The 24,536-nt window shown below is 41.0% G+C and overlaps 1 protein-coding gene across 4 annotated transcripts in view; it reads right to left on the bottom strand.

Annotated features, from left to right (window-relative positions):
- grik4 (glutamate receptor, ionotropic, kainate 4) overlaps positions 1-24,536 on the bottom strand; it is a 438,583-nt gene that overhangs the window by 321,468 nt on the left and 92,579 nt on the right. For all 4 annotated transcript variants that reach the window (XM_078167104.1, XM_033632251.2, XM_078167102.1 and 1 more), the window contains exon 2: positions 1,990-2,174. The gene's annotated coding sequence lies outside the window, so the exon portion shown is untranslated. The remainder of the gene's footprint in view (positions 1-1,989; positions 2,175-24,536) is intronic.

Here is a 24,536-nt window from a genome sequence, read left to right as displayed (position 1 = left end):
AAAGTCTGACCTAAATTTTTTAAGGCATATAACGGTTAAAACAATGGTAAAGAGCTGCTGCATTCCCCAGTTTGCTCAGAGTTGAAGCATTAGCTGAGTTTGTTGACGAAAAAAGTTTTATTATGACTACAAATACATCTGGCCCCATTGTTATGAAGAACCTTGAGTATTATGTAAGCTCTTCCCTTTAAACTGTGGTGATAAAGAGGAGCCAAAGAAGAGAATTTCGCACAGCAGCGATGCAAAAGTGGAATGATTGACACTCACAATAGGTGTCACGAAAAAAAGAAAGAAAGAAAGAATCCCAAGATACATGCTTCTTTAAAAGAGGTATTTTTTGCTAAAATTAGTCGTCAAAATGTTGAGAAAAATGAGAGGAGGTAACTGAAGGTAAAAGTTCACTTGCTAGGCTGGTAGAGATCACTCCGGGGGGGGGGGGGGGGGGGGCAGCAGAAGAAGAAAAAGAGAAAATGCATTTTTTATGGATTCCTTTTACATGGATGGACAAAAACCTCTCGGCTGAAGAAAATCTCAATAAAAAAATAATCCCCTTTCACGCAAACAGTGCTGAATTATAGTCCAGTAAGCAGCTTTTGCTGTCACAAGTAAGTGCTGTAAAAACATTTTGTGATGGTGAAAAAAAAAAAAAAAAACTTTTTACACATTGTGGGCACTCACAGAAAAGAATGGATAGTGTGTCACTGTCAGGTTGTTGTGAGCTGTGTGTTTGCTTTATTCAGTTTAATTTTTTGTCCAACTAGACGCCCAAATTTACCTTGAAGACAGGCCTTTTTTAGCCATTTAATTACAGTGTCCACAATCATTTCTATAGCAGCGAGTACATCTCCAGCAGCTTAAAGGAAAACATGACCCTGGAAGCTGTTATAATGTTATAGTTAAGTATACCATCAAGTGATGCTCAGTGTTTCCTGGGGGGGTATTTTGTGGTGTCAAAATCATTCACCTTCTCGTTACGTCCTAGTTTTTCTTTCTTCATCTGCTTCTAATTCAGTTAGCGTTCTCCTGCATTTTCACATTTACGTTCAACAACTCCCGGAGAACTTGCCTGGACTCGTCACACTGACCAATGCTTTTATTTATATTACAGATGGAGCGAGCTATGCAGAATACTAATCACAATACTAAAAGCTAAAGTGTGTTTTCCCCAGCTCGGTTGTTTCTCTGAAAAACCTCACAAGAGCTACAGCGGACCTTTCTAGAATCACTGGCAAAATTGGAGATGTGTGCAGCTACTCAGAGGTCCCTCCTGATACTTTAGACTGCTGACATTTCTCTACTCAAATTAACCTCTTGAACCCAGATTTTCCTCTTTGGTAGTGTCAACATTACAAAACACTTTTTCAATAATCTACAGTCAAAAATAGATTCTCTCTGTGCTTGTAGCACTGCTTGGTTACAGTGATGCTCCTGAACTGTGTATGATCGTTATCTCTGAGTGAAATATTTAAAGCTGATATTCCATATCACCTCAAATAAGAAAATGTGGATACCTGTGCTTTATATTTACCAGTTCTGTTTAAATTCAGCATGGCATATTCTATATCTCTGGAGACTTTTCGATCTTCACTTTGTTAGAAATCTAATTTTAATTTTAACAAAATTTCATTAAGGCCCTGTTAACACATGAATTTAAATATTTAGCATGATATTAGCTTTTCTAAATTTGGCTACTGATCTATAAAATACACTCTGTAATGCAGAATATATCACCAACAGCCATTTTTCATAGTATTTTTTAAGGTGGATTCATGTTCAGGCTCTCCTGATAGAACATATAGAAAGTCTGTCTCTGCATTACTCCCTTTAGCGCCTCTTCCATCAATAGATGGAGGCTTATGGACATGACGGACCAAAACTCATTGTGATTCATTATGGCCGCTCTCTCGCCTTCGCTCTCCTTCACTCTCTCCATGCAGTCATTGAACAAGGCGGGTGAGTGGCGGCTGATTACCAAACATCTTCTCCTACCTTTGATCTCCTGAGGTGTGGGGCTCTAATCCATCTTCTGATCTGGTTGGTTGTGGTAGCCACTTAGCTTCTCCTCATCTCACATACACATATATAGTGTGTGTGCCCCCGGCTCTCGCACAAGTGTGTATATGTACACACACACAGAGTTTGGGCTTTGAAAGCTGCGCTGCTGCGTATACACACTGTAAGAGAAAAAGACAGAAAGGGATTTCTGAGTCAGAAAACACAAAAGAGGATGAATATGATGTTTTGAGGCACAGAGCGTAGACATTTTATTGAGGACTGCAATTAGTTTCACAATGTACAGGGTTTTTTATTTATCCTGAGACGTACAGACATTTTATTGTTGTAGATCTCCCTATGGGAGCGGACTGAAAATCAAGATACATAAAGGCACGGTTTGTCCTGCTTACTCAGGGTAAACTATACATTCTCAAAGGCAACTTCAGAACAATGGTATTACATTAAAAATCAAATTCCCGGTCAGGTATAAGCTTCAGCACTCCTATTACTAATGCTGAGGACAGCCATTTAAACACCATACAGTGCGTTTGGAATCTGCTCTGTAAACGGCAGTTTCAAAGTTCACAGTCCTGTTTTGCTGATGGTCTTGTTTTACTGTTTGTCCCTTACTCAGCTAGATACCCTTCCTCTTAATATAGCACATTCAACATTTTTCATACTGTCACCACACATACTTTAAACAGCTCCTGAAACTCATCAGCATTCACAACAAGGCCCAGCACACAATATTGCAAGACAATTTCCACGGTGAATGAGAAAGTAAATGTCACTTACAAGATGAGCATTAATCTCATGTCATTGCATTTTAATGGCACCTTTAGTCAAAGGAGAATTAAACTTCTCCCCAGAGATCAACCTAATCACTTAGCACTGTGGTGAAATCGCCATCTCACGTCACAGCAGGTGCGCAACCTGCCAACTGTCAGCACATACGAACTGCACACATACTGTATGTTGAACACATGTACACATACACATGCACCAGTGACCTTAATGAAGGGATAGCTTGAATTTTTTTTGAAGTACGAGGTACTCATCCAAAAGCAGCTTCTCCTAACTACTGTCATGCAATCTAAATTATCAACTCTACAACTTGATGTTCAAAGATTAGGTAAATGTTGGACTTTTAAGCTTCTGTGTGTATGATTTCTAACTTCTTGACTTCCAGTGAAGGTATCAAAAATGATTATTTGATGAGTGTGGCATGCTGCTAAACCCCTTGTCCCACTAATCCCACCTGCGGACACCACTGGCGTTGGTATGCTCCATCAGAAATGCATGCCGGATGGTCAAAGAACCACTAGCCCCTTTTACACTGCCAGATTTTCGGCGAATGTTGGGCCGTTTAGCCGGCAAGCTGCGAGCGTTTAGACACACGGAGCCGGATTGGTGAGTTGATCTGTGCCCAATTTTCCGCCTCGTAGGGGTAAACATATTGGCGGAACCTTTTTGGTTTAAAAAGAACGAGGCGCCCTTCCGCCACAGGAGGGGCTGTTGAAGACTTGTGGGAGGAGCTGTTGATGATACCAACAATGAGCAGCTAGTAGCAAGAGGGAAACGCAAACCTGAAAGACACTGTAAAGATGAGCAACTGGTGAGACAAGGAATTGCGCGCCCTCCTTGTCCTTGCAAACGAAGAGACCATTAACCATCAAGTGACGGGAACAGTGAAGGACGGGACAACTTATGAGAGAATCGCCGAAGGACTGACCAGCCACGGCTTCCCTCAGAGTACGTCACTGTTTACGTCACACGCTGAACTACATGTTTTGTTACTTGCCCACGCCCCCCATTGCCCTGAAAAAGGCACATTCTGTATAAACAAAAGATTTTGTTTTTATCCTGCCAATGCTGAAAAAAGACCGACTGGGCTTTCCTGCAAATTTGCACAATTCCTATTTAAAAAGGGCTACTGAAACCTCCTCCTCTCACACCTTTTCAGCGTTAGAATTGTCCGGGGGAGGGACTCTTTTCAACGGCATAAACTGAATAAAGGACTGTCCTTGAGGTAAGACTAACAGTAAAGTGTGCGTCGTTATCCCTGTGTTCCCTCCACCTCCACCGTACTACCCTATTCAGACCGACACTGTGACGTGGGTCAAAACTGTGTCTGTGGTCTGAATGACTCAAAACACTTTAGCCGACTTTCCCTCACGACTCTACTCTTGTCTAGGGTTGTACGTGGGTTGTAGGCTGCCCAGCTTTTGTGAACTGGCATTTCTATCAGGGATGGAGATTAAATGATACTGATGTAAAAACACCATTTGAATGAGTCTTCAAAAAGGGAGTGAGAAAGAAGGAAGAAAGAAGAGAGAAAGATGAAGAGGGACTAATAGAAAGCATGTGTGGGTAAGTGAAGGTGAAGAGGGGAAAGTGCTGACTTTTATTGGTAATAATTTGATGTAATTCTTTGGTTTAGCAGAGCAGTGTGGTGCACTAGATTGTACACTCAAGTCCCTGCTAATGGTGACAACCAGAGATTACCTGTGACAGCTGTTGCATACAAATGAATCCAAACACGTCTCCGATATGAAAGGGGTATAAGAATGAAAGGACTGCACCATATTTCACAGGGATTCATTTTCATTCTGTACAAACAACATGTGCTATCAGAACAATTTGATAGATGTTATAATCACATTGTGGCTTTCAACCATCTAAGAAACTGATTACATAAAGTATGTACTTTAGGAATGCTAAATAATAGATAAATATTCCCGGCATCCTTGCAACAGATGAATCACAGTTTCATCGCTATTTACATCTCATATTGAGCCATCTTGGCAAACCACATGCTATTATATTGTCAATAAACAATGGTTTAGTTCTGGTGGTTTGTCTTTACAGTTTTGATCTCATTATATTTGCTTGACTTCTCCGTCGACACACTGTAAAACAGATTTATACTGCTTCATGATTGTACCAGGAAAACAGAGACACTGCTAGCACTGCTACTTTATCAACTTAAATTTGTCTTGAACGTCCTCCAATGGCTCAAGTACATTTACAGAGATGAATCAATTGTTGCATTCAAAGCACTGTTTTATTCAGTCTGGGAATCCACTCGTCCGTAATTACTGGCAATGAGAATGTATGTATCCAGCTCGGGACCATTTACAGTAGGCAGAGAATAAAAGGTTAGATCAAATGAATATGTGGAGCTCTTGGAGGAGGTGTGGGATAAATAATAACGGGGAAACTTTTGAAGTGCTGACATACGTTACGTTTCAGCAGAGAGGATATTGTTGCTGAAGCCTGCCTTCCTTGCCGACACATCTCCCCTCCGTCTTCTTTTCCATTCCTCTTTCTTCCTTACAACTTCAGGCTGCTGTATACAAGCCAAAGGTACAGATTCTATTTCCTGTCAAACACTGCCCAGAGGACTCAAATCCCTACTGTACTGCCTGGCCTTACCATTAAAGAAGCACTGTGACTCTTACATCTTTTAAGCAGCGACATTGCATGGCAAGCCTGAAGTACAGCCTCAACCATCTTATAAATAGTGCGGTTGCTCTTAAATGTCATCATGTGGAGCTATTCCAACTCATATCAGTATCTGATTTTAAGACGGAGACTGCAATAAAGACAATCATAGTCCGAGTAGTGTATACATGGAGGTAGAGATGCCCGCAATGCTGCTTAGTTTCTGGGCCGTCTATCTGTTTTAGGACAAAATGGTATGTTCAATTAAGTGTATTCAAGATGGTTTGCAAAATCTAATGACTGAATCCTACGTGCTGAACATGCTTGCAAATAGCTTCAAGACAACATGTGAATGTAATTACGCCTTGAAAGAGAAATAAGCAATCATGTTTTGGTTGAAAATGTGTGCTATTGGTATGTGTGTGATGTCGTGAGGAAAAAAACAGCCTTGACTAGCTGCAAGGCACGTTTTAAAATATACACAACTACCACACTGCAAAAGCTACATTATGAAAAGACCTTATGAAATTATTCTCATGTATTTTGGACCATCTGCACCGAGAAATTATTACCCTTAGGCTTCAATTTTTCTGCAAACTCACATTCTCAACAGGAATTTGGTTTGTAGTAATTGTAAAAATAAAGGTCAGACGAGGCTTTATGCTGAGAGAATAGGAAGCATTAACCCTTTACCGGTCATTGTAAACACAGAACTTATGACAAGGGCATACATAGTGTTAACTTAGCAAGTTGTGCAAACAACTTACTGAAATATCATTAACACAACAGTGTGTGTTTAAAAGATGAAGTCCAGCTAATGGTCATTAATCAGTAGCTCTGTTGCTGTTAGGTTTTTGCGGTTCTTATTTGTTAGCATGACAACTTAAAAATGTTTAAGCCAATTTGAATGATGGAGACAGGTCTGGTCAGTGGACCAGGATCTACTTTCAAATGATCTGGCACAAGTGTCCTGTGTTTGTATATGTATACAGTATATCTCATCAGTTTAGTTTGTTGCGGACCTGAATCCTGATGCATATTAGCATTTCAGAAACATTCTATTGCATGATATATATCAGGCCGATAAATTATCGGCCAATAATGGGACATTTTAACTATTATGCGTTATTCCGATAATTAAAGTTATAGCCCATAAATAGCGCCGATAACAGGAAGCCAGACTACTTTCATTGACTACACAGCTGACACAGTGTGTGGCGGTGCATGCACCTTTGAACTTGGTTTACGAGCCGCCAATAAACACAGAGGAGAAGAAGAACAACTGCAGCACACTGTCTAGAGGGCAAAACATGTTGCAGTGTGGATGTCTTTCACAGTTCCACTGGAAGACAACAGGATTGCACCAAGGGTCTGATCTCCGACCGCCCGACACCCCACCAACAGGTTAGACACAGCCCTGAAGAACCGTCTCCTCAGTGTTAGCACGAGCCAATTAGGAGCAGCGGTTTACATCCAACACCAAGCTTTTAAAAGGCTCGACTTCTGCTGCTGATGCTTCTGATGCTACAGTTAGTGGTAATTTGTATCGTTACCTGGCAACCCAGTCTGGAGCATATATCTCTCTCTCTCTCTCCCTGCGCGTGTGTGTAAGACACAGCCATGTGTTTGTCTGAACTGAGTGTTAATGTGTGCGGTGAATCAACAGCGCATCACAATTCTATTTGGTAGTTGGAGGCTAGTCTATCGTAGGATGGTGAGATGGTGTTGATAAAAATGCAGTGTAAAAATATAAATATTTCATACACCAGATGTAACATGGACCTGCCGATGTTCACATGAGTCAGCTGTCAGTGTTTGTCTCTGTTAGTAGAGACTCTGCAGTGTAGTTCATGTACTGTACTGATACACCAGAGAATAACACAGTAACACTGGGCTTCATAATTCCCCTCTCTCTTACCGTTAACTATAAATTTAATACTGATTAAAAGTCATTTTACTTTTGCATCCTTGTATTCATTATGTTCATCTGTAGTGCAGGGTTTTATGGGGGCAGGGGCTTTGAGGATAGGCCATTTGACAATACCCCAGAAAATCTTCCTCATTTTCACAGCCTCATGTCGGCAGGTATGGAAGGGTGTTTTTGTTGTGTTAACAATCAGTTTGACTTGGTTGGGTCAGGGCTATGGAATATTAAATCAGCCACATTTCCTCACTACATCTTAGCCTCAGGTGTACATAACCTACAAGTTATACACTTGTTTCTGAAAAACAAAAATGTAAAATTATCGCTTATCGTATCAGTTATCGCCCATGAGAAGTAGGTAATTATCGGTTAGCGGTATCGGTTGAAAAAATCCATATCGGAGCATCCCTAATTTTCTTACTATTAATAGTATAACATATTGGAGAACTGGGCTGCCTCAGCGGAGATATGCACACTCTCAAAGCTTTGCTCTCAGTTTTGCTGGAAGAAAAAGTACAACTCAAATGTAGCCAGTATGCGTTGTTGTATAGCTGCAAAACAAGTGTTAAAGCTGATCTGACATAATGTCCTCCAGGATACTGATACCACCTCAGGCTGCTCTCCATCTTTCCAGGAAACTGGTAAGAAAAAAAATACTATATACAGTATACTAGTAATATGCCTCCACTGAAAACATTTTCTAATCATCAGTTAAAATTGAGACCTTATTCTCCTGTGTGCTGGTTTTCAGTCAATGAGCCACTGAGGCTGTGTGTGTACAGTGTGTGCTTGTGCTGTATGTATATTTGTGCTTGTATACATGTGCGTATATGCGCATGCAAATTAAAAGTGCACTCATAAATTTAGCTTCCGTGAATAAAATCCATCAGCCTTTGGATTGGATGGATTTTTCATTTGACTTTTCTATTGGATTGCCTCTGTAAAAGAGAGTGAGGGGGAACAAACAGTCTCCTAAAGCAACTTGATAAAACGCTGTCCTGAAGCAGATTTATGTTGATTTACCTTTAAACATGTGTTGTTCTGTTGTGAGCACTGCAACAGTACATGACATATGCAGATTGATATTTCACCGTGAAATCAATGGGATATGGAAAGGGCAGGAGAGTGGTATGGATTTTTCTGTTTTTGCTTTGGCATGACCATCAATCCCTATAGGTAACCTGGGAAAAGGGACAAACGGGGTGAATGAGTGAGACGGCTGCTGAGAGCTGCTGCAGCTGAGGTGACGGGTTGGGAAGGTTTTGATTTATTTGCCCTTTATAGGGCAGTATTGCAACCCACCAATCCAAGGCATATTCAGTAGGAAATATATTTGCCATTACTGCAACTACAAGTGAAAAATCCACCTGGAAGATTTTACTACTCATCCAGTAGAAGCTTCAAGTGTCCTCTGAGGGGATCTAAATATATTGCATTTGGCAGGCACACATTACCACAGATTCCAAACGTAGAGTTATGATGTTCACAGTTTGAGCCTTGAAGCTACAGATCATCACTACCGTGTGTCTACCATGTCAGCAACAGAACTGTCCAATGTTGCACTTACAGTAAATACTGATTTAGGATGAAGGTCAGATGAGCGACTGTAATAAAAGAACATATACCTGTCTGGTCTTGACTACATCACACTTGACATGTTATCTAGTTTCAGCTCGGTTGTGAGTAAAGTGATAATCATTGGGTTTTCATGGTTGGGGTAAAAAAAAAACATCACTTTTAGCTTGAGGAAAACTGTGATGGAGATTGTTTACTATTGTTTTGACATTTGATAGTGTAAACAAGACAATCATCAAAGTAACAGGAAAGGAAATCTCATCAGTCAAAGCCCTAATTGTTTTGAGGTTGGTTTTTCATCTTGCATTTGGTGAAGTAAAGAGAACAATCTCATGACACTAAGGAACAGGAGCGAAGGTTATGATAGTGTAACCCTAGTTCTATTAGCACAGGCTACGCCTTCTGCTAGAGTCTATGGGCAAAACTCTCCTCCAATCAGGAGCATGCATTTGCCTACTGATATCTGCATAAATGCAGTGTTGGGCAGTAGCGTCACTACAGTAGCGGACGTTTGTAGTTTAACTACATTTCTCAGTAGCTTGGTGGTAGCGTCGCTGTTTTCTGAATCAAATAACTTCTCAGTAGTTAAGCTCTTTTATTGATCACTTAGCGTGGTAGCGTCCACACAAGCTACATTTCCAAAATCATTTCTGAAGCTCAAACGAGGCGAGGATTTCTGTTATGGACTGAAATAAAACTGTCACCGCTAACACACAGAGTCACTTCCGCATGAACCTGATGGGGGACAGCCCTCCGTTCTGATACCCCGCCGTTCCGAACGACCCCCACTCCGAAATTGATTTTCAAGTCCATATCGAGTTTCCTGCATCAAACACTGCCGCCCGCTCTCCGTCACTCGCACAATTCTGAAACTCGTTGTACTACAAAAGCTTGAAATGAACGTTCAACTCATTGTTATTTATTGAAAATATGTCACTGTCTTCATTTATTAGGCCTATGTATAATTTCACTAGTAGCAAACAAATTTAAAGGAGACGCTTGTCAAGTCTTTTTACGCGCGCCGTCCGTGGTGCTGAAATCCCTGCTGCAGCCACCGCTCCTGCTGACAGCAGACCAGGGGAGAAAAAAAGACATTTCTTTGCTCTGTGCTTTCAGAAAATAACCAGGGTTAGGGTAAGAAAGACCAACGGTCTGTACAGCAGTCCCACTGTGTTTGCCAGGGCATATCAGACTGTGTGATTATGCGCAAAGATTGGTTTAACGCATTGGAGCAATTTCATACAATTTCGGACATTTACCGTGATAAACTAATTTCAATTCAACATGGTCATTTGCTTAGAGGATTCAGCTGAAGCATAATGAGTGTTATATATCATTAAGATGAAGTATTTGCTTGTTTTGTGGTTAATAATGCACATAATCCATTTGACCCCATCATGAATGGGATTTATATTCGTTCCTGCAGACAGAGGCAAAAGGATCAATGCGCAGCCTCCGTTTCCTTTGCGTCCGTCTCATTCATTCAAACTTTGTAAACATGGTTGGGAAACTTAACTTTTTTACCTGCCTATCTGTTTGACTGACAGTTTTATTGATCAGTAAGATAACACTGACTTGGCACGAAGTTGGTTCAATTTAGTAAAAAGCTTGGATGTAGTTGCACTAGTTACTTTCATTTTGCTGTAGCTTAGCTTGCTACATTTCTGAGGGTGATAGCTCTGATGTAGTGAAGCTTCATTTAATATTAGAGTAACTAGTAGCTTAGCTCACTACACTTTCCAAGTAGCTTGCCCAACACTGCATAAATGTAGCCAGCCAATCAATACGTACCTACCAAACTATGTGTGGAGCCCACAGTACATAACAGAGCTGTCTGACAGCCTGAGCATCCTACACACGCTTCACCGAGTGATGAAGGAAGAACAGGGCCCCTAGTTAAAGGGCTCCGCCTGTACTATTAGAACTAGGATTACAATATTGTAACCTCCATGCTATCAGACACAGGCTCCGCCCACTACTCGACTTGAGTAGAGTGGGTGGAGCCCAATTAATGAATGCCCTGTCACGGCTAACATCAACCCAGCCACACTGAAATCAGCATGAAAGATGTTAAAAGGGGGCGTACAGGTCTACAATAAAGATTTTACCCCTTTTTAAAGGTCAAATTTGCAGTAAAGTTGCGATAATTGGACAAAACTGCAAGGTCGCACAGAATTCATGGGGATTGGCTGACTTTGCGTTAATTGTTGCAACTGCAACATTGCAAAATCCTGGAGGAACTGTAAAGTGTCACAAGTGTCCACAAGAGGGCACTGCTCTGGAACACATCGCAGATTGAATTCAACTAACTGAAAATATTTCTGATCATGCATAAATCTCACCACTGTTTGGCTTATTGTCCACACAAACGTTAACTTCAACACCTCTGATAAAGTGCACCTCACAGCTGCACATCCAAGCTTTTCACTGGGAAGCATCATGGAGTAGGCAGACAGTTACAAAAAGAGCAAAGTTATGTATAAACGACGGGGGACGCAAAGACAGTGACACAGAGCTAGCAGTCAGAGGAACGAAGTCCCAATGCAGTCCAAAGATTTTACAGAATAACTGGCCTATAGACTGTCAGGAAATGCTAAAAGATGCACATATGACTTGAAGCAACCTATTTTATGATGACTTTATTCTCAAAATATTGCGACTCTCTTTCTTGAAATATTCTGACTAATTTTTTTTTTTTAAACATGGCCCAATACTCCATTGCAGTTGACAGATTAGAAATCTGCCGCTAATTTGCAGCAGTGTTAGTGCAGCTTTTGCTGTGTTTTCTGTCCCAGCAGCAGCAGCCAGCTGTCACAGTGGCGCCTCAACATTGCTTCTTCTTCTTTTTGTTTAATGGCAGATTGCAGCCATTGCTTTTGAGATTTCATATGTAACAGTGTAAAGACCTGTTAATTAATCCTTCCAGCCCATATAACATGACTCCACCCACAGCCCCACCTGCATTAATAAAAAAACTGCTGAGATGGTGGAGTCTCCTCACCCTGGATGATAAACTGAGCATTTACAAACACTGCTAATAAAGACTCTCTGAGTGCCATTCGTAAACTCAAAGCACTTCCTGTTGCTTCCCACCTTCTGTTGCTGCTCCACAACAGTGTAATTCAACCCATTCTTCTCCCTGTTGTCTCACCATGTTAACTGCCTCTAGTTGGAACAACTCATACTCATCATCACACACAATGTCTCCAGAATTATTGGCCTCCCCACCCCGAACCTATCAGACCTCAAAAGCAAAGCCATCACACACAGAGCACACATCATAGCCCACGACCCCATGGCACCCCCTCAACCCATTTTTCACACTGCGTCCATGTGGTCATACATACAGAACCCTGGCCTGGAAGCGGGCACTCAATGGTTTGATTTTTGTCCCCTCTGCCACAGCATCACTCACCAAAACACACAAGTCACGGTCATTTGTGTAGGTGCTATGTGTGTATCTCTGTACAGACTGTGATCAAACACATTTCCTTGTAAAGAGACAAACCATCTATCAGACTGCCCCCTACCTTACCAGAGACATTCTTGTGTCATTCACGTTCCAGTGGTTCTTTAAAATGAGAAGTCCTCTGCTGCTTTCATGTTTTTATTGCCAGGGACAAATGCACGTGTTCTAACTATTAAGGGGGATGTGTCTCTGGTGCCCCCCCGTAACCTATGCCAATAATTGAATTTAAAGAAGAGAACTTAGAGAATGATGCATTTCTTGTTTTCTAATGTTAATATGTGAGGGTGTCTTGGTCTGTCAGTCAGCTTGTGTTAAGACCTGCCATCCCTCTGCTGCTGTTCTTAATACTGAACCCTTTGCCTCCAGTTATGAAGGAATACAGCTTCCTATCAGTCTGTGACGTGACCCCAATTGGAGAGCCATATTCAATGCAACACACAGGAGAGATGAGAGGAAGCAGTGAGCTGCCCAGGCAGGCTGCAGGGGACCGATAAAGCTTTTAGAATTCACGAGCTGTCATCACACCATCCCTGATACTAAACCACCTCGCCCCTCCCCCATCAACCCCAGGTGGCAAAAGGGACATTGGGTGAGGAGTTGTGTACAATGCTGCCACGAATATGCATGCACGAGGAAACAAATCCTCACCATTTTCTCCACCAACCCACACAGAAGTTGGTGGATATTAAATATGATTTTTCATACAGGCAAACAGATTTAATCAAAACAAAGCCCTAATCCCTATTGTTTATTACTCAAGCTGCAGGAAGATTTTTTGTTGACATTTTCACTGACAAATTTCAGTATTTTTGTTGAAAACCAACACTGGAAAAAAAAAACAGCATTGAGCTAAAAATGGTCACAAACACATTTTCAGGGGACAGAAAAAGCGCACAGAGATTGCAACAAAGAAAGATCGTGAACAGGTACGGGAAGAAAAAGCTATAAAAAGGCAGACAGTAACACAGTACAAATGGAAAGTGGGTGACGGACAGCAGGTAAAACTAAAAATGGAAGCAGTTTCAGATGGTTGAGAGGAAATGTTTTCATGACCAACTATGCCACGTTAGGAACTTCATTTCAGCAAGATACACCTGTCCTTTTGTGACAAGTGTGACCTTACTAGTCATGTGATGGTGTACTTTGATGGTCAGATTTTTAATGGGCTATACACAGAATTAATTAGGCATTTCCCAATAGATACATTAAAACCATTTCAGGAACAATCCAGTCTTGACAATAAAAGAATCATGCATGTGGATTACCACTATGGATGTTTTTAACGACTTATTTTCCTGATGTTTAAATGGGAGTTTAAACTTAGACTAGTCCACTACTAAAATATTGTGTATATGAGCCATTTGAAGAAATCAAATTGCCGCTGCAACTGCATAGCAAACACCTTATATTGTATGGTAAAAAACAAAAAACATTGTCATCAGAATGTGTATTCATATGTCGTCTTAGTGTGTACATCGATAAAATAATAAGAAAAATATAAAAACTAAGCTAAACTGGCTAATATTTCTGGTGCCGACTAGCAAGGGTTGCAACGTTTAATCAAGTAGTTGACTAATCATGCACATCCTTAGGTGACACACACACTGGGCTTAGAAAGCTCAAAGAAGCCTTGAAGCACAAAGTAAAACAGCAACCTAATTAGCTGATTCACTAACATGTTTCACAGCTGCACGACCTTGTAAAAGCTAAATATTTTGGTTACAAGCTACACATCAGCAGGCTTCATAACCGTCTCTGATCATATGTCAGGACCTTGCAATAAAATGACAGTAACCAATCTGAATGTAGCAGCTGCCCGTGATGGACTGTGAATGAAAAAAAAAAAGGTGACAGAAAGATAAAATGCATGGGCAGACAAGCAATGCATGAGTGTGGGGGAGAGAAACATGGCGAGATTGAAGGTAGAGATGCGAGACTGAAAGAGACAGAGAAAGAAGAGGATGAACTGGAAGAGAGAATAGAGAAGTAGCAGCAGGAGGGGGAGGGCATATTAGGAGCTGGAGAAGTTGAGTAAGTGGCGGACTGCCACGTTGGGCATTGCAGGACAGAACAGACTCATTTAGGCGTCTGCAGTCGACGCTGCTGAATGGCAATAGTGCTTCCTCTGCTGCTGGTTTCAGGGACGTGCCTGGAGTGTAGAGTAGCCTTCTTCCTGTGGCCTGGGGCCTTAAATCAGTTCTGCACTAGACACACCAACGAGCAGCTGCACACACACTCTCTCCCACTGTCTCTCTCTCTCTCGTGGCCAATAGAGATGCCCCATTTGCTCACTGTGACCCCAGGGTGAGACTTAAGAAGACGATATTGACCTTGAACTTGACAACATTCAAGAGAGGAATAAAATGCGTAAACAGATTGGGTAACAGCACGGCGTGGAGAGGTTACCAGCAACTTGGTAGCCCTAGAGAGACATCTAGATATGACAGCGCTGAAGATAAGTCAGGAGGTTTCTCACAAAGGTCTAACTGATGCAACGCTATAGATATTCAAGGAACTGATGAGGTAGGCCTGAGGTGTACTGTCCTGCCAGAAGGGATGGATTTCAGAGCGATTTATTTGATCCAGGCAACACGCGAGCACTACTGAGCATTAGTGAAGGCAGGCATCCACACTGCTGGTGTGTCCTTGCCTCAATCTTCTAGGTGGTCAGAATTATGAAAGCAACATGACTTTGAATCCTGTTGGGTTTTAACCTTACCTGAGGATGGCATGTGTTCGTGTCTCCTCCAGTTGTTCATGCTCATTTATAATGTATGATCTGGAGTACAATATTCCTCCCTGAGGGTACACAGGTATATGCATAATTTACTACAGATTCCATGAAAGCAGGCGTCACACAGCACTACCTCTGGAGGAATGCGGTTTGTAAGGAATCCTGCTGGTGACAATCTGAAACTGGATACTTTAATATTTCAACAAGATTCAAATTCCTCCCTCATATCCATCACTGAGACGAGAACATAGACAGCCGAGCTATGACCACCACTGAAAACCAATCTTATTTTGGCAAACTAGAAAGAGACCTTTATTCTGTTCAGACAAATAAAGGCCCCGTCTTCAGAAATGGGATGACAATCTCTCTCCTGTCAATATGTCACATCAGCTTAGGGTTTAGCTTGACAGAGTTTTTACTCTCCTTTGCATCCAAAATGTCTCTGACCTGGGTGAATGTACTGTATTTCTGGAATCTCCCCTGGGACAATACGTCTGCAGAATGAAACACAAGCCATCGACATCATAAAAAATCTTCTCTGACAGTTGTCATGGTTTTACTTATGAGGTATGTCATTCACTACCACAGCACAGAATCCATCATATGCAACGTATTCTTAACAATGACAAGGTAAAGGTAAAAAAAATTGAAGCCCTGTTTTGTTTTATAGCACTCTATTGACTAAAAGTAAAGAATTTTCTATTTCATATCTCCCAAAGTTGATAGTGTTTTATTTGCCCTTTTGTGATCTAGACCAAGACTCAATCCTAATACACCCCTTACTCTGTCACTCAGGTCTTACCTCTTTGTTTTGCGTGTTCATGTATAGGGGTACGGTGTCCTGATGTTTGTTGGGATAAAGGGGCAGGATGAAATGTACAGGCTACATGGCCCTCTGAATGGAGACTTTTAAGAGGCACGTTTCAGACCAACTGTTAGAAGTAATCATTGGCAAGATGTCTGTTCCAGAAACAAAACAAATCCAAAAATGTTCTTTGTTCATTTCTTTGTTAAGATTTTAAACTAGTTCATACCCATTGGGTCTCATTCATGAAAAGTGAGTAAATCTGTGTGTAGATTTGCACATAAAAGCCTACGCTACTAAAAACCTACTCCGGATTCAGGAACGCCGCAGGAAACTCAGATTTGATCGTAAACACGTGTGTATGATCATGAATGCCAATCCATCGTAAAGTGGCAGTGTGCTCCTGGTAATCATCAATTAGCATAAATCCCCGCCCATGAATAGCCAATGACCACCATATAAGGAGGTGTAGGTGCATCCAGTCGACCTGTCAGTCATGGCGCAAAGAATGAAAGAGAGAGAAAGAAGAAACAATTTTTCCGAAGCAGAGATCGAAATAATTTTGGGTGAAGTGGACTTAAGAAAAAACATTTTATTTTCTTCAGTTAGTAGTGGTGTGACAGAGACAGACAAAGCGAAGGCCTGGAGAGAGGTAACAGAAGCTGTTAATGTTGTCTCCGTGGTACAAAGAACCATGTCAGAGGTGAAGCGTAAATGGTCTGATATGAAACTGGAGGCAAAGAAACGCATAATAGGCCGTAAGGTGAATCAGAAAAAGTCTCACAGAAACTGATTTCTGCTCCGACATCTAAGAGTGGGCTACAATGAGTATCGGGCCATCAAATCACAGCATCCACGGTGAGAGGACACGGAATTGTGTGCGCTTTTACGCACACGGGTGTAGGTGATCACGGATATTTGATGTGGGAAAGATGTAGCCAGATGTATTACCTGTTTAAGATGCGTGGCTGTCTGTCCGTTCATCCGTCCGTAGCACGAGTCATGTGCACCACTTCACCACCGACCCAGTGAATAACGCTCAGGCGGAACAGATCATTACGCTCAGATGGAACAAGTGCTGAATTACAACCCCGATCACAGGACTCTTGCGGGGTTATGAGCTACGAATTCCTGCTGATTAGCTGAACATGTATCAATCTTTTTTAAGTAAAGATCGTGTAGTCCCCAGATGTCGGAACGAGATGAAACGATAACTGCGTTCACCTTATGGCCTATAAGCACACACAAAAAATACAGCGTTCACCAGACAAACAGAAGATTCATTTGTGGGGTTTTGAATGAAGTGGGAATGGCCAAAGGCCGAAGAGGCTGTGATCCGGCTGTCCTTACGGATATTTTTATTATCATCATTCAACATGTAGAAAGAACGTGTAATCTACTGAGTGGATTTACATAGATAATTCACAATCATGAACCTAATCTGGATCTTAAACCTGCTAATTGCCAACTAATTTAACTAAATGTGTTATATTTTTAATATTTTGTCATGTTTAGATTACGTGTTTCAAAGGCATCTGTGTATTGTGTACATAACAGAGCGCAATACGAATTAAAATTGTAATTTCCAATAGTGACAAGCAATATTTATGTGCCTTACTAAGTACTACGAGTGGTCAGAAGCAGGAGTAGATTTTGTTAGTAGCTACGAAAAGATCGGAGCTACTAAAATATTGATGAATGCGGACACGCACATAAATTTCAGTCTGCGAACAGTTTACACACAAATTCCTTCTGCTCACGTTTCATGAATGAGACCCATTGAGTGCACAGTTGCCCACGTACAGTTTCACATGGTGTGTGTTTGGGATACAGGTCATAGGAAACTGCAGATTAAATAGTCAACTGAACCCATTAAGAAGAGCAATGTATTCAGACACAGTTTTTGTGAATTTGATAGTACGATTGCTTTATTGAAAGTACAGTGGTACCATTGCCAATAGTGAGTGGGCTAAAACTGTACATTAGTAGTTTAGGTAGCACGTTGAAAGGCAGATAGTTAAAGGGTTTATATGTTGTACTGACTTAAAAGTGGGGTGCACTGGTAGAATGACTGACTGACTGACAGAATGACACACTGACAGTTTCCGTGATTATGTACAGCATACCATACCATGACTTAGTCATACCTAGTCTCGCTCACCAGACCTTTCTCAAGAAAAGAAAGGACTGGCTGCGCCGACTCTCACTTTAAGATTGGAGGAAAAAACGCCCCGGCTTTTTTTATTTCTTTCAACCAATCACAATCATTCTTGGCGGTGCCAGCATCGGTGCGCTTGCAAAAATATTGCCGGGGGGGAAACAGGTTTTGGTGTAACATGTCCACAAAAATATCGCCTACAGGACGCGAACCATGGTAGAAAAATGGCTACATCCCCACAAGATCAAACACCGCAAAAGTTAGTAATGGACGTGTTGAAAACTGCTACACAACCGGAGGTGGTAGGGCGGGACTTCAGCGGGTGGCTCGTTCCACCCAATGAGAGGCTGATCTATGCAGCGAACTTCCGCCCACTCACACTAAGTCATACCAAAAATTAGGAAAAAAACAACAACATCCAGCCACAGGGGGAGCCACAGCGATCGGTCGCATTTTAGCCATTTTGAAACATTTTTCTGTTGTTATAGTGCCACCCAGTTGCCAATTAGAGTTAAATTTCTCCAGTCACCTTGAAGCGTCCTGTTCTACATATCTACCAAGTTTAGTGAAAATTGATATGGCGGTTAGGCCTAGATAAGAAATTAGCTCTCTAGCGCCTCCATTTTGTTTGATGGGGTCAATAATGGAGGGGTCCCCTCAGATTATGTGTGGTCATATGCCTACAAAGTTGCGTGGTGATCGGTGAAACCCTTGAGATGTTATACACCTTTATGTGATGAGCCACACCCTCTGCAATATTCCCTGCCTTATAGAAGCTCAGTTTTAGTAAGTTTTCCAACTTTTGCCAAGAGGAAACTTTAGATATTGGTCCCTAGATTATGTTCACCAAGTTTCATGTAGATCGGTCAAACTTCCTAGGAAGAGATCGATTTTAAGGGTTTTTCAAAAAATTCAAAAGGGCAAAAAATCTCTATAACCGGAAGTTATGGGTTCTTGAGGCAAATTTGTTCCTCATGAGGAGAGGCATCTCTGTGCAAAGTTTCTCTACGACATGTCTGTACGACATACGGGGCATGAGATATGCCCATTCAAAGCTTGCAATTTCAATCGGTTGCTATAGTGACCCCCCCCCCTTTGGCCAATTGATGTAATATTGCTTCATTTGCATCCTCCCATGACCCTCTACCACTGTGCCAAATTTCACATGGATTGACCAAGTCAGTGAGGAGAAAAACGTGGAACAGAGACACAGACACACCCACAGACAGAGTTTTCGTCATTATACAGTAAGATTACATTAACAATTTAATTAGCATAACAAAAAAAAAAAATCACTAGTGGTAGACTATGCTGATGTCTCTGTAGCTAACTAGCTAGCAAGCTAACGTTCCATTGCTTTTGCTGACAGTCCCACATTGACATATTGCCCATATTGCACATCCCCACCCCCTCTTTGATGGCCTATGACACGTGAAATTTAACTAAGGTTCAGCAGTGAAGTTGCTGCACATGTTACCACTCCTCTAACGTCAGTGTAGTCCAAGTGGCATCCTCCCAGGCTAATAAAATGAAGCCAATGCAGAGGTGCTCCAAAACAGAGTAAATCACCATTGACTCCCATATCAAAATGCCCAATGTTACAGCAGAAATAAAAAACAATAGTTTTTATCTCTGTAGCTAATTTTAACATTAATGACAACTGTACCAATAACCCACCCATTTACATTCTATTAAGGCTTATGCATATTGAAGAGCAGGGGAACTTGAGGGAGAAGTTGTCTACGAGGCATCACGACACTCTGTGAGTCAGATCCACCCTTCTTTTCGTCACGGCTCTACCCTCTCACTCAAATATGGTCCCTACTGGCACCAAGAAAACAAGCTGGCGAAGGTCGAAATGCTGAACTCGAGGCTACAAAATGGCAGTCCACAAACCAATGGGTGACGTCATGGTAGCTATGTCCAATATTCATACAGTCTATGGTGTAGACTGGCAGGGTAGGAGCAAGGGTTGCTAACATTAGCCTACAGAGCTACGCTAATCACCTGGTAATGAAGCAGTGGTGGTTTTTATTTGATGACTCGTTTGATTGATTGATAGTGTAAAACTTGTGAATGAATCGTGAGCGTCCATGCTTTTCTATAACCATCACATAAATGGCAGATGTCATTGTGATAATGTGATAATGCAATTATTGCTATAGTTGCGTCCGTTTTACTCAAGCACTATCGATGCTGAGTAATGACATATCAGAGTCTTGAAGGGTTAAACCATTTTATTAGAGAACATTTCGATCACTACCCCTTGTAAGTCTGTGGCGACTGGCAAAATGGCACTCAAAAAGGAGGGGCAGGGGTATATGTAAGGAACAGGATTGGGCCTGCATCTATGAGTGGTACCAGCCAAATATCAATTTTGTTCTTCATTCTGGAAATGGGAAAATATTAATATTAAAGTGTCATTTACAGTGATTGATTGTACATCTGTGAGCACATGTAACAGTAAAAGATTTGTTTTTTCAAAATTCCAAGATCATGAGTTGCATTATATATACAACTCAGTTATTGCCTATTTCAAGTGTCTAAAATGTTTTCACACCTATATACTGATATAAACCATTGGATTTCGAACAAAAGCTATAAATGGGCAGGCATTAAAGAGTTAAATCAAATATTTCCTCCATTTTCTTCAAACATTGCAGAGGAATCTATGATCACTGTGAAGGAAGACAATATCATCGAGGCTTTAGGGCGTAATACTATTTCATCTATTCATTTCATTTCATTAAATTTTCATGAACCTTATCTTTTTTGGTAAAATTGTCTTTTTACCACCACAAACCATCATCTTAATTATGATTTCAACCTGCAGGCTCAAACTTTATGGCCTAATCTCAGCTAAAACCAATGGCGTTGATGAAGTGTGTTAATGAAAATGTGTTTTTAAGTGCAATAATGCATCTGTTGTTTTGTTCCACTAATGATCCTATATCCATGCTTTCGATCCATTATGATCATGAGCTCACATGAGACGGGGAATCTCTTTGATTCATACTTGGGGCTGTTAACAGTTCTGATCTCAATGTGACTTTGGTTTTATGGAAAGTAGAGGAAAGGGGCTTATTTCTCATTGCATGATGTTCCTAACAAGTGCGCACATACAAACTTATTGATCCACAATGTGCAGGTTGTGTACTTTATTCTATAATAAGGCTTGGCTCTCTGTAAGATGCTACACATGAAGGTGCATGTGATAGGAGGTCAACCTATGTTTCTAATGATCAAGGCTTTCTTTCAATGTAAACATCAAACATTGTTTTTCAAAAAGAAGGGTCCTACAGTACTTTGCTTAAAATTCCATGTCAGTGGGGGTAGGATATTTCCAGTTGCTCTCACTGCGATTTCCCTTTTTATTTTCAGTTCTTTCTGGACTACACAGTGACTCCATATTGATTGCCTCTCAGCACACATTCAGGTGAATACACGTATGTACCACAGTATCAAGAAACGTTCAGTTTTGTCCATACGCACATTCGTTGCAGCAGTTTTGTTCTTAAATTCACCTGAAATTAAACTGCATTTGTTCTCTACAGAATACACATCTGCTCTGTAAACCACTTGTCTTGCTCTACTTTGAGAACGGGAGAAATTCACATTTTATATTTCTGGTTTGATAATGGTGCTCCATACTTTTGCAGTAATTCAACAGAAAACACTGCTCCAGTGTCCCTTTACGTAGACGGGGACTTTATTTTGATACAGCCCATCAAATCTTGCACAAAGCAGAAAGCAGACGGTCACACTGAGCCACACAGCAGCCTGCTACACAACACGAGAGCCACAGACTTTGAACAACAATGCACATTAGCTTCCCTGCTAAATTCTCCTTCTTATCAAACTCACAAACATGAACACACGTCTTTTCCTGCACCTTAGGTTGTCTAACGAACCACCAAAGAAACGTCACAAGGGAAAAGTTCTCAGCTAACTTTACTATCAGCACAATGGCAGCCTGCCAGCTGCTGTCCATCAAACAAGCCATCGACACGCCCCTCCAGCCAGCAGAGACAAAAAGGAGCATTTCTCATACTTCCCCAAAGACCTTTTGTTCCCTTTTGAAAATGAAAAACTACCAACAATACATTCAAAAACACAATACTGTAATTTAAGACTACAAAGAGGAGATGACTACATGTCATTTCACATGAACTTTATTTACTTGGCGGTTGTTAAATTCCACTAGTAAGGACAACTGGGTCATTTAGTACTATTACGGTATGGTATAATTAATGTCTGTGTCCCCTGGTTGGCACATCAATCGAAGCTTCGTAGACAGGATTAAGGATGGTGAGATGTTCTGCAAGCTGACTTAGGGGCATAAGTCACCACAACAATCAACATACATAGGTATGTATCAGTTAACATTTTTTGTTAACTGCTCCTATCAACCGTCAACTGAAAGATGATGTTTTAGGAACACTTAATAATGATTGGCTGGGGCAAAACTAACTAAACACTAGTGACATAACAAGAAATCAGCTGACACAAACAAAATACTCCTACACAAACAAGATACACACAAGCGCCTCCCAAAATGATGAAGGCCTGACTGTCACACACCATTTAACTTAATGCATACCACATTCATTAAAAAAAGCTTTAATAGACAATGCTATTTAAAGCTTAATTTACTAATGTATTGGCCAAATTTACCTAATAATGCCCTTTCATCCTTATCAATCATGATCACGTTTAAAACGGAGCGTCCCAGTCCTCACTTAGAACGGAGAACATGAGATTGTCAATACTGAAATATAACAGTTTTGGTTGACTTGGCCTGTAATAATTGGCTACTCCCACCAATTTATAGTGCCATGAAATTGTACCTATATAAAGGTTATATAAAAGATTGTGATTTACCTCCAAGCAGGTGTTAATTTGGCACATCTAGCCTTGTGGTAAGATACAGCAGTTCGTGCCTTCAGGAAAGGGCGCATTTTCAGAGAGCGACAAAACATGTTTGAAAAGAGTGGCAAATGGCTTATCAGCTATTTCTGACCACCAAGACATTCACCAATATGTGCCTTGAAACAACTTTACCACTTCCCATGATATACTTGCAGGCAAATGTATTTCCTTATATAGAGAAATGGGGGCGTGACAGTAAGCTGAATGCAGATAACGGGCAAGCACCTGTCAATTTAGAATGACTCTTGATTCACTAACATAAGCGGAGGTGAGTACAAAATAGGCAGGTGCGACTGCGTCTACACACTTATTTTGTATGCAAAGCAGAGTCCTGCATTAGGTCAAGGACTCACCTGGTGGGTCACGTGCAAAAAGGTGATTCTTGGGTGGTATTTTGTCTTAATTTTATTTCCAGGTTCTGTTCTAGGTGAAAAAAAGAACATGCCGGTCTGATCGCTGGTGTTGGATGATAAATATATTAAAATGGGAATAATAATAATTTAATTTGATGTATTAACCCACTGAGTGCTGACTTGTGTGCGAACTCTGTCTTCTGTGCCACCTGGAATATAAGCACTGCTTCAATTAGGTGTATTAACAAGCACGTTAACTGTAGAGATATGGGGCTCCATATTACAGGAACAAGCAAAACAAATTAATTCAAGTTGTGTTTCCTGAATTACCTTTGTTTTAAAATATATCATCCTAGTTTCACTTGCATAAAAATGTTCAAAAGGATCACTTTAAACAAGCTGTCTAACTGAATTATTTGAACAGCGCATAGTTACAATAGGATTTGTGATGGAATTAATAAGTTGTATGTGCAGAATGAGGGGTGGATGCGGTCTTGCATGTTGCAGTCCCAGTTCAAGAGCGGATCTGCAGGACTCTGGCGCAAAGCAAGAACATTTCTACACAAATAATAGTAGTGAATGAGGCCAAATGTCATGTGGACAAAAACCTGGACTCACAGGCAGCATCTTGTTGCTTTCCCTTTCTTCCTACCCTCCTGGACCCTTTCCTACTTTCCCACACTCGCTGCCTCCCTGCCCAGGCTTCCTGTTTATCTTCTCTTGTATCACTTTCGATCACACCTACCCCTTCATGACTCCTATCCTCCCTCAGCTTCTCCACTGATTTGATCATCTCAATTACATATTGTCTGGCAGTAATTGATTTACCTCCTGCGAAATGACATCTGAATTCACAAGAGAAGCCTGTGATGTGCAGCTCAGAGTTGGTATAATGCCTGTCTGTGCCTTGGACACAAACAAACTAAAATTAATGAGTAAAGACACATTAGATTTTCTGAGTTCATTTCCCTTTTTGTCAACTTGTAACTAATACCCTTTTTATTGATGCTCCAGAAATACAAATGAGGTTTATGGGCCAGGAAATTTGTATGGGCAAACTGTGGATCAGGAAATTAGTGTTGCAGTAACGGATAAAACACAACACAAAGTTAATGAATGTTTTGTCTTACACTACAGACACTTCTTGACA

Source organism: Epinephelus lanceolatus, chromosome 4 (genome assembly GCF_041903045.1).
Source record: "Epinephelus lanceolatus isolate andai-2023 chromosome 4, ASM4190304v1, whole genome shotgun sequence".
In the NCBI taxonomy this organism is placed as follows: domain Eukaryota; kingdom Metazoa; phylum Chordata; class Actinopteri; order Perciformes; family Serranidae; genus Epinephelus; species Epinephelus lanceolatus.
Note: the sequence above shows the minus strand (reverse complement) of the source record. Positions and strands in the feature narration are given on the sequence as shown.